A 14263-nucleotide genomic window follows, 5' to 3' on the forward strand; every position below is an offset into this window, starting at 1 on the left:
AGAGCCCGACCTGGCAGCCGGCCTGGCCAGGTCGGGCGCGCCACCGGAGACCACCAGGAGCCTGCGGAGCGGCGGCGAGGGCACCTCCTGCCTGCCACGGGCTGGAGGAAGCCCCAGGTAAGTGGAAATTGATTTTGATTTTTTACCTCCCTGAACCTTTCCTTTAAGGGCCCATTATTCTGTCGTTTATTGCATCAATTCATCTATGTCATACACCAATCCATGATTCATATATATTGCATATCCTACCCTGTCCAATAGTTGCTGTGGGGCAATGTGGGATTAGCGGTTCACCTGACGGCCGTTTCGCTCGAAAACGAGCTTCTTCCTCCATTTATGCCTCCTGACCGCAGTGCCAGTCCTTTTTTTTTTTTTTTTTTTCTTTTTCCCTTTTTTCTTTCTTTGATTTACCGTTATCCCTTTAATGTTACTTGCACAATTAGCACAACCTGCTTTTATCTAAGTGCGTGTTGCTAGCGTAGCACATGCTGCGCAAGTATTGTAACGGGTGTTATTCTAGCAAAGTGCACATTAACTAGGTAGCTTAGGTTGCGCTAATTGTGAAAGGCACGTTACATAACTGGCGTAAGTACTGGTAAAACTGTGCATTACCCCAGTACCGTGCATTGTGCTTATAGGAAAATGCTTATGCTCCCCTGGCGTTAGTACTGGTGAAGTTGCAGTGGGCTGCTTGCGCGCAGTAATTTTACTGCCGCTTTGTGCATCAGGCCTTGTGTGTGTTGCTGTGTGAGGTCCAGTGCACACCAAAAACCTCTAGCAGATCTGCAAAACGCTAGAGGTTTTTGAAGCAGATTTCAGAGCGATTCTAGGAATGTTTTCTAAACATGCCTAGCGGTTTTTGGAGCGTTTGTGTAGCAGATGTCATATATTGTTACAGTAAAGCTTCTGTTTAACCTGCTGGGCGGTCTGGACGAGCTCAGCTCGTCCAGTACCGCCGGAGCCTGCCGCTCAGGCCCTGCTGGGCCGATTTGGCTCAAATAAAAAGCAGCACACGCAGCCGGCACTTTGCCAGCCGCGTGTGCTGCCTGATCGCCGCCGCTCTGCGGCGATCCGCCGCGAGCAGCGGCGAAAGAGGGTCCCCCCAGCCGCCTGAGCCCAGCGTAGCCGGAACAAAAAGTTCCGGCCAGCGCTAAGGGCTGGATCGGAGGCGGCTGACGTCAGGACGTCGGCTGACGTCGATGACGTCACTCCGCTCGTCGCTATGGCGACGATGTAAGCAAAACAAGGAAGGCCGCTCATTGCGGCCTTCCTTGTTTATTCTGGGCGCCGGAGGCGATCGGAAGAACGCCTCCGGAGCGCCCTCTAGTGGGCTTTCATGCAGCCAACTTTCAGTTGGCTGCATGAAATAGTTTTTTTTTTTATTAAAAAAAAACCCTCCCGCAGCCTGCCTGGCGATCTTAATAGAACGCCAGGCAGGTTAACAGCTTCTGTTAAAAAAAACGCCTGGAAAACCGCTCTGAAAAACGCTAGATCAGAGCGGTTTTCCACTTTCCTATACTTTAACATTGAGGCAGAAACGCCTCCGAAATATAAACAATGTTGCAGCCCCTGAGTTTGCGTTTGTGGAAAAAACGAACCTCTCTGGTGTGCACCATCCCATTCACTTTCATTAGTCATGCGGTTTTCCCCCTGCAAGCGTTTTAAAAAAACTCTTCAGAACCGCTGTGGTGTGCACCAGCCCTTACTGCATGTGGAATTTTGTGTGAGTCTGTGATTAAATTTGATACTTTTTTTGTTGTTGTTGTTGTTGTTGTTGTAATTTTACATGCTGCACATTATGACAGGTTATGTTTTGTAGATCATTGGCGGTTGCCATTCACGGTTCTTGCATGTACGCTACCCTCCCAATTTTTAGGTATGTTCACATCTCTGGAATGTAGTTGACCACATTTTCCATTGCATTTCTCGATATTTTGAGTTAACAAATTCCTTTTCATAGCAATTCTTTATGCTATGAAAATAGCGTGTGCATTTTAATGTGCAGAGTGTACATTGCATCATGCCCGCATGTTACTGTAACAACGCTTGCAGTAGTCTAGCAGCGTAACTTGCAGTACACCGTTTGCGGTAGTACTGTTAATATTGCCGTACGCTGTCTCCACAAGGCAATATTACTACTGGTTAGTGCATCAGCCCCATGGTGTCCGGTTACCTACGGAATCATAATCACTTTTGCACGGATCTGATCCAGTTCTGTATAATGCCTGAAGAAATAACTTAAAGAGAACCCGAGGTGTGTTCAAAGAATGTTATCTGCATACAGAGGCTGGATCTGCCTATACAGCCCAGCCTCTGTTGCTATCCCAAACCCCACTAAGGTCCCCCTGCACTCTGCAATCCCTCATAAATCACAGCCATGCTGTGAGGCTGTGTTTACATCTGTAGTGTCAGTCTCAGCTGCTCCCACGCCTCCTGCATAGCTCCAGTCCCTGCCCCCGTCCCTTCCCTCCAATCAGCAGGGAGGGAAGGGATGCAGGCGGGGACTGGAGGTCTGCAGGAGGCGGGGAGAGCAGCAGACTGACACTATAGAGATAAACACAGCCAGCTCTGACAAGCTGTTTGTCAGCAGTGTGGCTGTGATTTATGAGGGATTGCAGAGTGCAGGGGGACCATAGGGGGGTTTGGGATAGCAACAGAGGCTGGGCTGTATAGGCAGATCCAGCCTCTGTATGCAGATAATATTCTTCAAACCCACCTCGGGTTCTCTTTAATGTTTTTGAAAGCTTGCAATAAACCATAGTAGTAGCAACAAACCATGTACAGTTAGTCATTAAGGTATTACCGGAATCAACGTTTGTTGGTTTGTCTGCATTTCTGCTCCACAACTTAAGCTCCATATACACGATATGATTCTTTGTGCGATTCGATTACGATTCTATTTACGATCTGATTAAATCTGACATGTCCAAACAGGATTTGATTCAATATGATTTGCCAAATTGGCAAATTGAATCGAATCCCGATCAGACATGTCTGATTTAATCGGATTGTAAATAGAATCGTAATCGAATTGCACAAAGAATCGTATTGTCTAGATTGGGCTTAACACCGGACCACACTTTGTTTTACTAAGTATATCTGTGTAGTATGGCTTGTTAAAATACTGCAATGTGTGTAGCTGATTAGGTGATCAGCATATGGATTGATTCTCACGGAGTATAACAGCTGAGATTACAGCACTGTACTAATGAGAGGAGGGAGATAACACTAATTTCAGTCACCCCTGTACCTAGGGTGATCTTTAGTTCTGTTGTTACTTTTTAAATAGTACCTGTGGTAAAGCTGATAGAGCCTATCGTAACAGGCTTTGGCCTCAATTCACTAAACGTATCTCCTGTCTTTAATAACTCTTCTAGAGTTGTTACCATGGTGATAAGGCATGTAGTATTTAGGAAACATTTTACCTCAGGCAAGCCTAAAGTTAACTCTGCTGTCTTTAAATTAACTCTCCAATCCTTAAAATAACTCCAGAGTTAAAGACAGGCTGTTAATTAGCTGCATGTGAAAATAACTACAGAGGAGGTAAATTAACTACAGGAGAGGTAACTTAAGGAATGAAGAGGTAAGATAACTCTCTCATGTGTGGAGGTAAGTTTTCTCTTGCCTTATCTCTAGCATGATCTTAGTGAATTGAGGCCTTTGTCTTAATGATGGGGGGAGGGGGAGGGTTAAAGACTTACCTGTCCTGGTTCATCCTTTCAGGCAGATAATCGCTCCCCTCCCCCTCAGGAGCCTAAGCAATTCAAAGCACGCGCTGAGGCACTGGCCACGCCCATCTGCATTGCTGCAGCCCGCCCCCAGCTTGGCAGCTGCGGCCTAATCAAGGTCTGTCGAGCTGGAAGTGGGCCAGGGCAACACGGGCAGAGGTTTCCGAAGAGCTTCGGCAGTCTAAGGAAACTAGGCTGCGACTGCACTGCTGAAGAGAAGGGAAGAGCGTCCCCTGTGGCCCGAAGACGTCAGGACGGGTGAGTATTTAACCTCGACACCCCCCATCCGTCTTTTTTTCAGACAGGCTCTGTCATTCTTTCATTTTTTAACGCAGGTACTCTTTCAGTGACTTCATGTTTACTTTAAAGTGTCTACTTTAAAGTGTCTTCTTTTATGTAAGTGTCCTTAAAGGATATCAAAATAAGACTCTGATCAGTAATACACTATACTGTACATGTATTAGTTTGCTTTAGTTCTAGAATACAAACCTGTTTCTACCAATGTTAAAAAAATGAGCTGGGAGCAGCCTATACACCCATATTCTGTGCTTGCAGATGTTATTAGCACTTCACAGAGATAGACCAATGAGATTACCTTCACACTGGAAGTGCTAGCATGGACTGGTGCTTTTAGCGAGCTTTGACAACACAGTTGTACTTAAAGGAAACAAGCTTGAAGCTAATCTTTCAGATCTGACAATGTCAGAAGCACCTGATCTGCTGCATGCTTGTTCAGGGTTTATGGCTTAGTATTAGAGGCAGAGGATCAGCAGGGCTGTCGGGCAACTGGTATTGCTTAGAGACTCTGTAACAAAATTTTGAGCCTTATTTCTTCTATCCTATAAATTCCTATGCCTGTTCTAATGTGCTCTGTCTAACTGCAGCCTTTCCTAGTTGCACAGTGGCTGTATTATCTCTGTTATATGATCTAATCTTCTCTCCTCTGTCGGGCTCAGGCAGTCAGGCAGGAATGTGCTGTGCTGCTTGTGATTGGATAGAAGCTATACACACCCTCTCCAGGCCCCCTGCACACTCTGTATGACTTGCACACTGAGCTACTCTCAGCCTATCACTTGTTATGTCTTTTGTTTGTAAACACTGCATAAAAATGGCAATTACAAACCAGGATTGCAGCAGGGAGTGGCAGAAACAGCCCAGGAGAGCATAATGAATAGAATGGTATGCTTTTTATTGTAAGAATTTTAGAGTACAGATTCTCTTTAAGAGGAAATAAATATGGCAGCCTCCATATCCATCTCACTTCAGTTGCTTTTTAACTTATAGGTGACCTCCCTGATGCTTACAGACATTTTCCATTGATTTTGAAAGGACACCTGAAGTTAGAGGATATGGAGGCTGACCTATTATTTTCCTTTTAAACAGTGCAAACTGCCTTGCAGCCCTGCTGATCCTCTGCCTTTAATACTTCTAGCCATAGACCCTGAGCAAGCATGCAGATCAGATTTTCTGACACGATTAGCTGCATGCTTGTTTTCAGGTGTGATTTGAAACACTACTGCAGCCAAAGAGATCAGCAGGACTACCAGGCAACTGGTATAAAAGGAGTTGAATATGGCAGCCACCACGTCTTCTCGCTTCTGGTCCCCTTTAAACTGTCCTCTTGCAAGATGCGTAACGCACCACAAAATGTCAGACATCGCTTCCAGTATGAGCTAGTCCTCAAATGGAAAAATAATTTCAGAAATTATAAAATTGCTTGTGTAACAATTATATGTATCATGTGTAAAACATACTTTACTTTTCCTGTAACTGAAGAACAGACCTGCCTTTAAAAATGATGTGGTTAAAAACTGAACAGAAAAAGAAGTATAATTTACAAGCTTAGTGTTGAGTTGACATATTTACAAGTAAAGATATTCATCTGCAGTGCTTGTGTATGCAGGTTTGTGGGAAGCTGCTAGCAGATCGGGCTTAGCTGACGGTAGAAGTTCTGTGTGCAAAATTATGATAATTGGTGTGCTGGGACCCTGTAAATTATTCCACTGGCTGTATGATTTGCCCATAGCATTTCCTGTTGAGTTTTTATAACTTGCTAGCATCACAATGTAACATCAGAATGAATAGATTTAGAAGAAACTCACCAAGGTTGGGGTAAACTCCACCCACTCCTTTGAAAACACCACTCAGCTCTGCTGACTGCTCCGAAGTGGGTGGGGATTCTAGGGGTGGGCATGGCTTGTGTTGCCACTGGGTCCGAAAAATTGAGCCACACACAATTATTCAAGAGTCCGTGTTTATCAGTGTTTGCTGATCCGGAACCCGGGATCCAGCACTGCAAGGCAATCCACTACACCACCATACTGCAGTATACATCATATATTCATATAGCATATTATTATATTCATATATCTCATTACATAAAAGTGTCCAGGCCAGATACTCGCCTTTTTACTGATCATCTTCCACAGCCTGATCTGGAATGCTCTTGTATATTTGTGGTGTTCCTGCTCCCCATTCCATTATGAGCGTATGGAGCCCAATTCCCTTCCTACTTCCTGTTACCTGGCAAGTGAGGCTAATTTGCTTAAATACATAAAGAGACATTAAAGCAAAAAAAATAAATAAATGATGTAATGAATTGTATGTGTAGTACGGATAATTACTAGAACATTAGCAGCAAAGAAAATATTCTCATATTTTTTATTTTCAGTTATATAGTGTTTTTTTTTTGTTTTTTTTTTATAACTTTGCATAATTCTCTAATATTTGCAGTTTATACACTATTTAGCATTCTAAATGATTTTACAGAGCAGGCCAGAGAACTTTTGAACTGTTCTCTGCAGAAGAAAAAACAATGCAGTGGCAGACACTTGAGATAACAAGCTTCAGAAGACAGAGCTCTCTGCAACTTTGAAAGTCGTGGAGCTCAATGGCTCTTTTGCATAGCTATCAACTGGAGTTTCTTTTTTTTTTTTTTTTTTTTTTTTGCATATAAAAAGTAGGAAAACCTGTTTTTATTGAATATTATGTCAGGGCTTTTTTTTTTTCACAAAAAGTTTTTGAGTGCTTTAAGTGTGTACAATCATAAAAATGATGAAGGGTATAAATATCTACATACATGAGCTAGTACACAACTGGAGTTTCTTAACTCTTCCTGTACTTGAAACAATCTTATACTTATGTCTCTGCTCCTAATGTTTTATTAGCTGTACTACACATACAAATCATGGGCCCATATGCAATTCACTTTTTCTCCTGAATTATCTCCTAGGAGATAATTTTTCCACTTCGATTTAAAATAACTTTTTAGCACTTTGTGATGGAAAAAGTACCAAAAATAAGGTCAAAAAGTACTGCCAAAATTATTTTGAGCATCTGTTTGCTTGCTGGCGGTGTTAAAGACATTTTATTTACAAGTTGTGAAAATATGACACAGGTGAAAACACAGGAGAAAAAGTTAATTGCATATGGGCCATTATATCATATATATTTTTTTTTTCCGCTTCAGTGTCGCTTTAAGTGTACATATTTATTTTTAATAGTGCTTTTCAGGAGAACGTAAGCATATCTTTTGTTTAGCAATGACATCCAGAGTTCAGATAGGGTCTGAACTCGGTGCTCAAGTAAAAGTTTTTTTTTTTTTGTTTTTGTTTCTGCCAAGCCTCCAGTATCGTTACTGACACCAGTGTGTTTCCTCTCCTCTCTGACTCAACGTGCAGCGTTTTTTTTTTTTTTTTGTTTGTTTTTTTAATTTTATTTTTGTTTTGTGTTTTTTTTATGCCCCTTGCTTGCTACTGGGTAATCCAACCACGAGGCAAATGCTGACAGACATGCGTGGGGTTAAAAACTGCAGCCATTTAATGATGCATGAAATTGTAGCTGAAAGGCTCTTGTGAACAGGGCTGTGGAGTCGGTACAAAAATCTTCCGACTCCAACTCTGACTCCGACTCCTCAGTTTATGAAACCCCGACTCCAACTCCGACTCTGGGTACCCAAAATGACTCCGACTCCTTAGTCTAATACTTAACAGGGCTGTGGATTTTGTACAAAAATCATCCGACTCCTCAGTTTATGAAATCAACAACTCCAACTCCGGGTGCCCAAAATTGCCCCGACTCCCACTCCTCGACTCAAACTCCGACTCCACAGTCCTGCTTGTGGACCTGTGCTCTTGCTTGGTTTGAGAGTTGTCACCCCACTGATCTGTCCTCGTGGCACTCCTGCCACCAAACAGGAAGTTGGCCACTGACTTATTTGGATTTCTTACCAAGCACCCCCATTGTTAAGAGCAGAGCCGGGACAAGGTCCTCCGCCACCCAAGGCTGAGACACCAAAGTGCGCCCCTCCATCCCTCCCACTCCAGCCATCACACACTGATTGCTATTAGACTAAGAGGCACCCCAGGGCCCCCAACACCTTAATCTCTAGTTATCTGGCTTGGAGTCACTGTCATGTATCCCCTTTTCTTATTTTTCTTTGCTTCAAACACAATAGGGGAATGATAGCTGAGTGAGTTGTGCGCCCCCTCCTACAATGCGCCCTGAGGCTGGAGCCTCTATCGCCTCTGCTTTAGCCCGGCCCTGGTTCAGAGTCACTGGTAATCCTCACTGCCAGATTCAAATAAAATAATCCCAGTGCACATGCCATTCATTATCGAATGGACGGTGGGACAACTGGACAGAGATAGCAGCACGGCTGCCATAACAGAATAGAGAGAGTTGCCAGGCTTCGTTGAACTTTTCAAACGACACTGCCACTTTAAAAAGTCCATATTTACTAAATGGCAGCCATATCTGGATCTCTGGGAATCCATTCTTGACCACTAGTATTGTAATTAACCTAAACTGTCTGTCTGCAGATCCATTGGCTTGAAAGAATGAATAAATAACCAAATGCTACAGTAACTGCTTCTCCAGCACAAGCCGTTTTCTTGTATTGCTTGCAGGTACCGCTACTTCTATGTTTGAGAAATACACCATTGTCTTCCACTACTTCTTTTTCTTCTGCTGAAATTGGCAATTGGGATGATGAGTGTCGATCTTTTCAACTGATTGCCACTCTTATAAATATGGAAATATGAAAAGGGCCATTACTTCTGTGGCGATTTATGGTATTTTTTTTTTTTTTAGTGATCAGCTGATTGTCACATTTTTAAATAGGCCTCTAAGAGTATAATAGGGCTTTAGATACAAAGGAATATGCACATTGCCATGCTGGATGTGATTACATGTACAGTAAAACCTTGGATTGCAAGTAACTTGGTTTAAAGCGGACCTGAACTCAGAGCTTCCTCTTTGCTCTAAAAGATAAGCAACATCATAATAACCTGTAAAGAAAAACCTTTCTTTATTACAGCGGATACAAATCCTACACTAAATCTGCAGTGTTTCTACTTCCTGATTCATGGAAGCAGGCATAGGGTTAACATTCTGTGCTCTCAAATGAGCTCATCTGCCTTCTCTGCCTTGGCAGTCATGTAACACAGGAGAGGTCAAATTACAACTTGTGATTAGACACAAATGAGGGGGAATTAAACAGGCTAAACTCTCTAAATACAGTGATGTGAAAAACTATTTGCCCCCTTCCTGATTTCTTATTCTTTTGCATGTTTGTCACACTTAAATGTTTCTGCTCATCAAAAACCGTTAACTATTAGTCAAAGATAACATAATTGAACACAAAATGCAGTTTTAAATGATTGTTTTTATTTAGTGAGAAAAAAACCTCAAAACCTACATGGCACTGTGTGAAAAAGAAATTTCCCCCTGAACCTAATAACTGGTTGGGCCACCCTTAGCAGCAATAACTGCAATCAAGTGTTTGCGATAACTTGCAACAAGTCTTTTACAGCGCTCTGGAGGAATTTTGACCTACTCATCTTTGCAGAATTGTTGTAATTCAGTTTTATTTGAGGGTTTTCTAGCATGAATCGCCTTTTTTAAGGTCATGCCACAACAGCTCAATAGGATTCAGGTCAGGACTTTGACTAGGCCACTCCAAAGTCTTCATTTTGTTTTTCTTCAGCCATTCAGAGGTGAATTTTCTGGTGTGTTTTGGGTCATTGTCCTGCAGCAGCACCCAAGATCGCTTCAGCTTGAGTTGACGAACAGATGGCCGGACATTCTCCTTCAGGATTTTTTGGTAGACAGTAGAATTCATGGTTCCATCTATCACAGCAAGCCTTCCAGGTCCTGAAGCAGCAAAACAACCCCAGACCATCACACTACCACCACCATATTTTACTGTTGGTATGATGTTCTTTTGCTGAAATGCTGTGTTACTTCTACGCCAGATGTAACGGGACACGCACCTTCCAAAAAGTTCAACTTTTGTCTCGTCGGTCCACAAGGTATTTTCCCAAAAGTCTTGGCAATCATTAAGATGTTTTCTAGCAAAATTATGACGAGCCTTAGGGCCCGTTTCCACTATCGCGAATCCGCATGCGGGCAACGCATGCGGATCCGCACAGTCAGTAGAAGTGGATGGGACTGTTTCCACTTGTGCGTTTCCCCGCACGTTTTTCTGTGCAGAAAAAATCTGCAGGGTAGGGGCCTCAGAATTCGCCTGCGTGTGGAATGCAGGCGAATCGCACACAATGTATTTAATAGGGAAATCGCATGCGTTTTCCCCATGCGTTTTTCGCCGCGATTTCGCATGCGATTTCGCATAGGTACCCATGTTAATTCACACAGGCAGTGACATGGTTAAAATCGCATACAGCCTTACCTATGCGAAATCGCATGCGAAATCGCGGCAAAAAACGCATGCGGAATCGCACCCGCATGCGATTTGCCTGCGGTGATTCGCCGGCGATTTCGTAACGCTACAGTGGAAACGGGCCCTTAATGTTCTTTTTGCTTAAAAGTGGTTTGCGCCTTGAATATCTGCCATGCAGGCCATTTTTGCCCAGTCTCTTTCTTATGGTGGAGTCGTGAACACTGACCTTAATTGAGGCAAGTGAGGCCTGCAGTTCTTTAGATGTTGTCCTGGGGTCTTTTGTGGCCTCTCGGATGAGTTTTCTCTGCGCTCTTGGGGTAATTTTGGTCGGCCGGCCACTCCTGGGAAGGTTCATCACTGTTCCATGTGTTTGCCATTTGTGGATAATGGCTCTCACTGTGGTTCGCTGGAGTCCCAAAGCTTTAGAAATGCAAATCGGGAATGTAGACAGTTCCCTGTTGGTGCGATCTGGCAATCCCCCTTAGGCAGCTCTCAGTATCCACTAGAGAAAGTAAAAACATGCAAAAGAGAGAGCGCTCTGAGTGACAAATAAATAAGAGCATCCACCCTGCCAAGGACAGATCTCACCTGTTCAGAAATGGCTGCTCGTAGGACACAGCCTCTGATAGCGTTTGTCCCTTTAGGGGCCAGGGACCAGGCTTACGATCCAGCTCCAGGCGGGGAATCCGGAGGGCCACCAGGGAGTCATGGTCTCAGTTTGGGCACTTCCAGGGAGGCTGTAGGCAGGCCAAATGTTAGATCCTGGCGCACGCTCACCTTGCGAGACCAAACGGGAGTGAGCGGCGTCTATGCGATGTCAGTAGCGTACTGAGTAGTATTGTGCGGCTAGCAGATATAACCGCTGACTTGCCGCAAATAACATAGAGAGTGGTGAGGTAGTAAGGTATAAAAGGGGGGCTTGTTTTTACTAATAAATAAGCTCCCCTTTTATACCTTACTACCTTACCACTCTCTATCTCTCTATCCTGCCTACAGCCTCCCTGGAAGTGTCCAAACTGAGACCGTGACTCCCTGGTGGCCCTCCGGATTCCCCGCCTGGAGCTGGATCGTAAGCCTGGTCCCTGGCCCCTAAAGGGACAAACGCTATCAGAGGCTGTGTCCTACGAGCAGTTATTTCTGAACAGGTGAAATCTGTCCTTGACAGGGTGGATGCTCTTATTTATTTGTCCCAAAGCTTTAGAAATGGCTTTATAACCTTTACCAGACTGATAGATCTCAATTACTTTTGTTCTCATTTGTTCCTGAATTTCTTTGGATCTTGGCACGATGTCTAGCTTTTGAGGTGCCTTTGGTCTACTTCTCTGTGTCAGATAAGCCCCTATTTAAGTGATTTCTTGATTGAAACAGGTGTGGCAGTAATCAGGCCTAGGGGTGACTACAGAAAGTGAACTCAGGTGTGATAAACCACAGTTAAGTTATTTTTTTAAAGGGAACCAGAGACGCCGGAATCCTAAAAAGAAAAAAAGATTTTATACATACCTGGGGCTTCTTCCAGCCCCGTAAGCCTGCATCACTCCCACACTGCCATCCTCCGCTTCCTGGATCGCCGGTACCGGGTCCCGTCACTTCCGGCGGACGCTGCCAAATGTCCGCATGAGCAGGGGCTCCCTCCATACCCTTACGCATGCGGCTGTGCAGTATGCAGCTGCACGCGTACGGGTATGCCGGGAGCCCCTGTGATGCGGACAATTGTCCACGTGCTGCTGCCGACTGGCCAAAAGTACGGGACCCGGTACCGCCGGATACAGGAAGCGGAGGAGGGCGGCGTGGGAGCGATCCGTGCGTATGGGGCTGGAGGAGACCCCAGATATGTATAAAATCTTCTTTCTGGGGCCTCTGGTTCCCTTTAACAAGGGGGGCAATCACTTTTTCACACAGGGTCATGTAAATTTGGAGTTTTTTTTTCTTTTTCACTAAATAAGAAAAACCATCATTTAAAACTGCATTTTGTGTTCAATTATGTTATCTTTGACTAATAGTTAAAGTGTACCCGAGGTGACATGTGACATGATGAGATAAACATGTGTATGTACAGTACTAAACATATTAATAACCAGGGAGTTTTACTTTTTTTTTATTTTGCTGCCTGAAATAGTTAATTTTTAAGGCTGGAAATGACAGCTTCTGGCTTGTCAGGAGCTTGTCAGGAATATAGTAAACATAACTGATAAGCAAATTACAGCCATAAACGTTTTTTTGTAACAAAATACATTTTCTACATATTTCTGAGAGCAAATGGAGAGAGAAAGGGTAAATATAGTTCATGTATTTTCATTTAGGGACACTTAATAGACTGCAACTGAGCAGAGACAACAAAACATTCAATCGACTTTCTAAATGTTTAAATATAAAAAAAAATAAAATCCTGGGATGTCTTGAAAAGTCATTTTTAGGAGTAGGAGGATAAATATAATTGTTTATCTCATCAGTTTATTTTCACCTCGGGTTCACTTTAACGGTTTTTGGTGAGCAGAAACATTTAAGTGTGACAAACATGCAAAAGAATAAGAAATCAGGAAGGGGGCAAATAGTTTTTCACACCACTGTACATACAGAGCGCATTTCTCGGTTTTCCTTCTGTCTTGTGCAAGAGTTCAGGTCCAGGTCCTCCCGAGGTGAATGGCTAAATCTATCTTTCCTTACTTGGGGCTTCTTCCAGGCCCTAGAAGTCCCTCGCCGCAGCTCCGGTCCTCCCCTCCCACTGGCTGCCTGAAAGGATCGCGCCTACAAATACTACAGTACTACTGCGCAGGCGGAGTACAGTATGCACATGATGTGGGCAGGCGCTTGCATGCGCAAAAGCGCCAACCCGTCAATGGGTCGGCAATTCTTACAGGCGGTTAGTGGGACACCTAGGAGGACCAGAGCTGCGGTGAAGAACCCAAATGACTTCTAGGGGCTGGCAGAAGCCCCAGGTAAGTAAATATAGATTTTGCTGTTCGCCTCGGAAATGTTTGAATTGATAAGCAACATCTTGATATAAAAGCACAGAATGTTTGTGTGCATGACATCATCACAACTGAGCCGATGGTTCTCCTCCCTTGCAGGATTGTACTTAATTTGAATACAGGGGCTGTACAATGTCACAATTCTGTGAAATGCTCAAAAATAGGCAAAAGCAAGTGGTAAAAACACACACACAAACACATAAACACACACACACACCTGTTAGTTATAGAGTCTGTTAGTTTATAGAGTTTAGTACTTTGTATTCAATATTTTTCTATAGATACTATACAATAATTTCCCTGTGTCTCTGCGTCTCCTGATTCTGTGATCCTGTATCTGTGCGTTTTTCCCCACAATCCTTCAGGGCAAAGGTGAGACGTTGCTCCTCCCAGGAACAGGAACAGACAGCACTTCCCCTATAAAAAAGTCACATGGTTAGTCCACCCTCAGTGCTGTTTGTTCCTGCGTCCAGGCAGGTCGGCATCTCCCCTCTGGGTGAAGCCTGTGTGCTGGGCTGCAGGTGGATCCTTCTGGGTGGCTGAGACTGTGGTACTGAGGCAGTCTGGCCATGCGCCCCAGGCTGGATCTTTACTGGGGTTTGCTTACCTTTCTCTCCCGCTGCCAGGGAGAGCAAGTGTGGAAGGCGTGGGTTCCCCTTGGCGGCCTTGCGGCAGAGGACAATGTTACGGCAGTAGCGTTTTGTCAACAAACAGGAAGGCACGAGATCCCTGTTGTTGCAAGAAGAAGTGGAGGAGATCTTGTCCTGGGCAGGTAAGAATGTGTTATCCTTGAGAGCTGTTCGTCTCGAGGGAAAACTCAATATAGAGGCAGACAAACTGAGCAGAAGCAGGATTCTGTCATCAGAGTGGTCTCTAAACAGAGAGAG

At 44.1% G+C, this 14263-nt stretch overlaps 1 protein-coding gene across 1 annotated transcript in view; it reads left to right on the forward strand.

Annotated features, from left to right (window-relative positions):
- Nucleotides 1–14263, forward strand: part of WASF3 (WASP family member 3) — a 104062-nt gene that overhangs the window by 10752 nt on the left and 79047 nt on the right. The gene's annotated exons all lie outside the window — the stretch shown is intronic.

This window comes from Hyperolius riggenbachi, chromosome 2, assembly GCF_040937935.1.
Source record: "Hyperolius riggenbachi isolate aHypRig1 chromosome 2, aHypRig1.pri, whole genome shotgun sequence".
NCBI lineage: Eukaryota > Metazoa > Chordata > Amphibia > Anura > Hyperoliidae > Hyperolius > Hyperolius riggenbachi.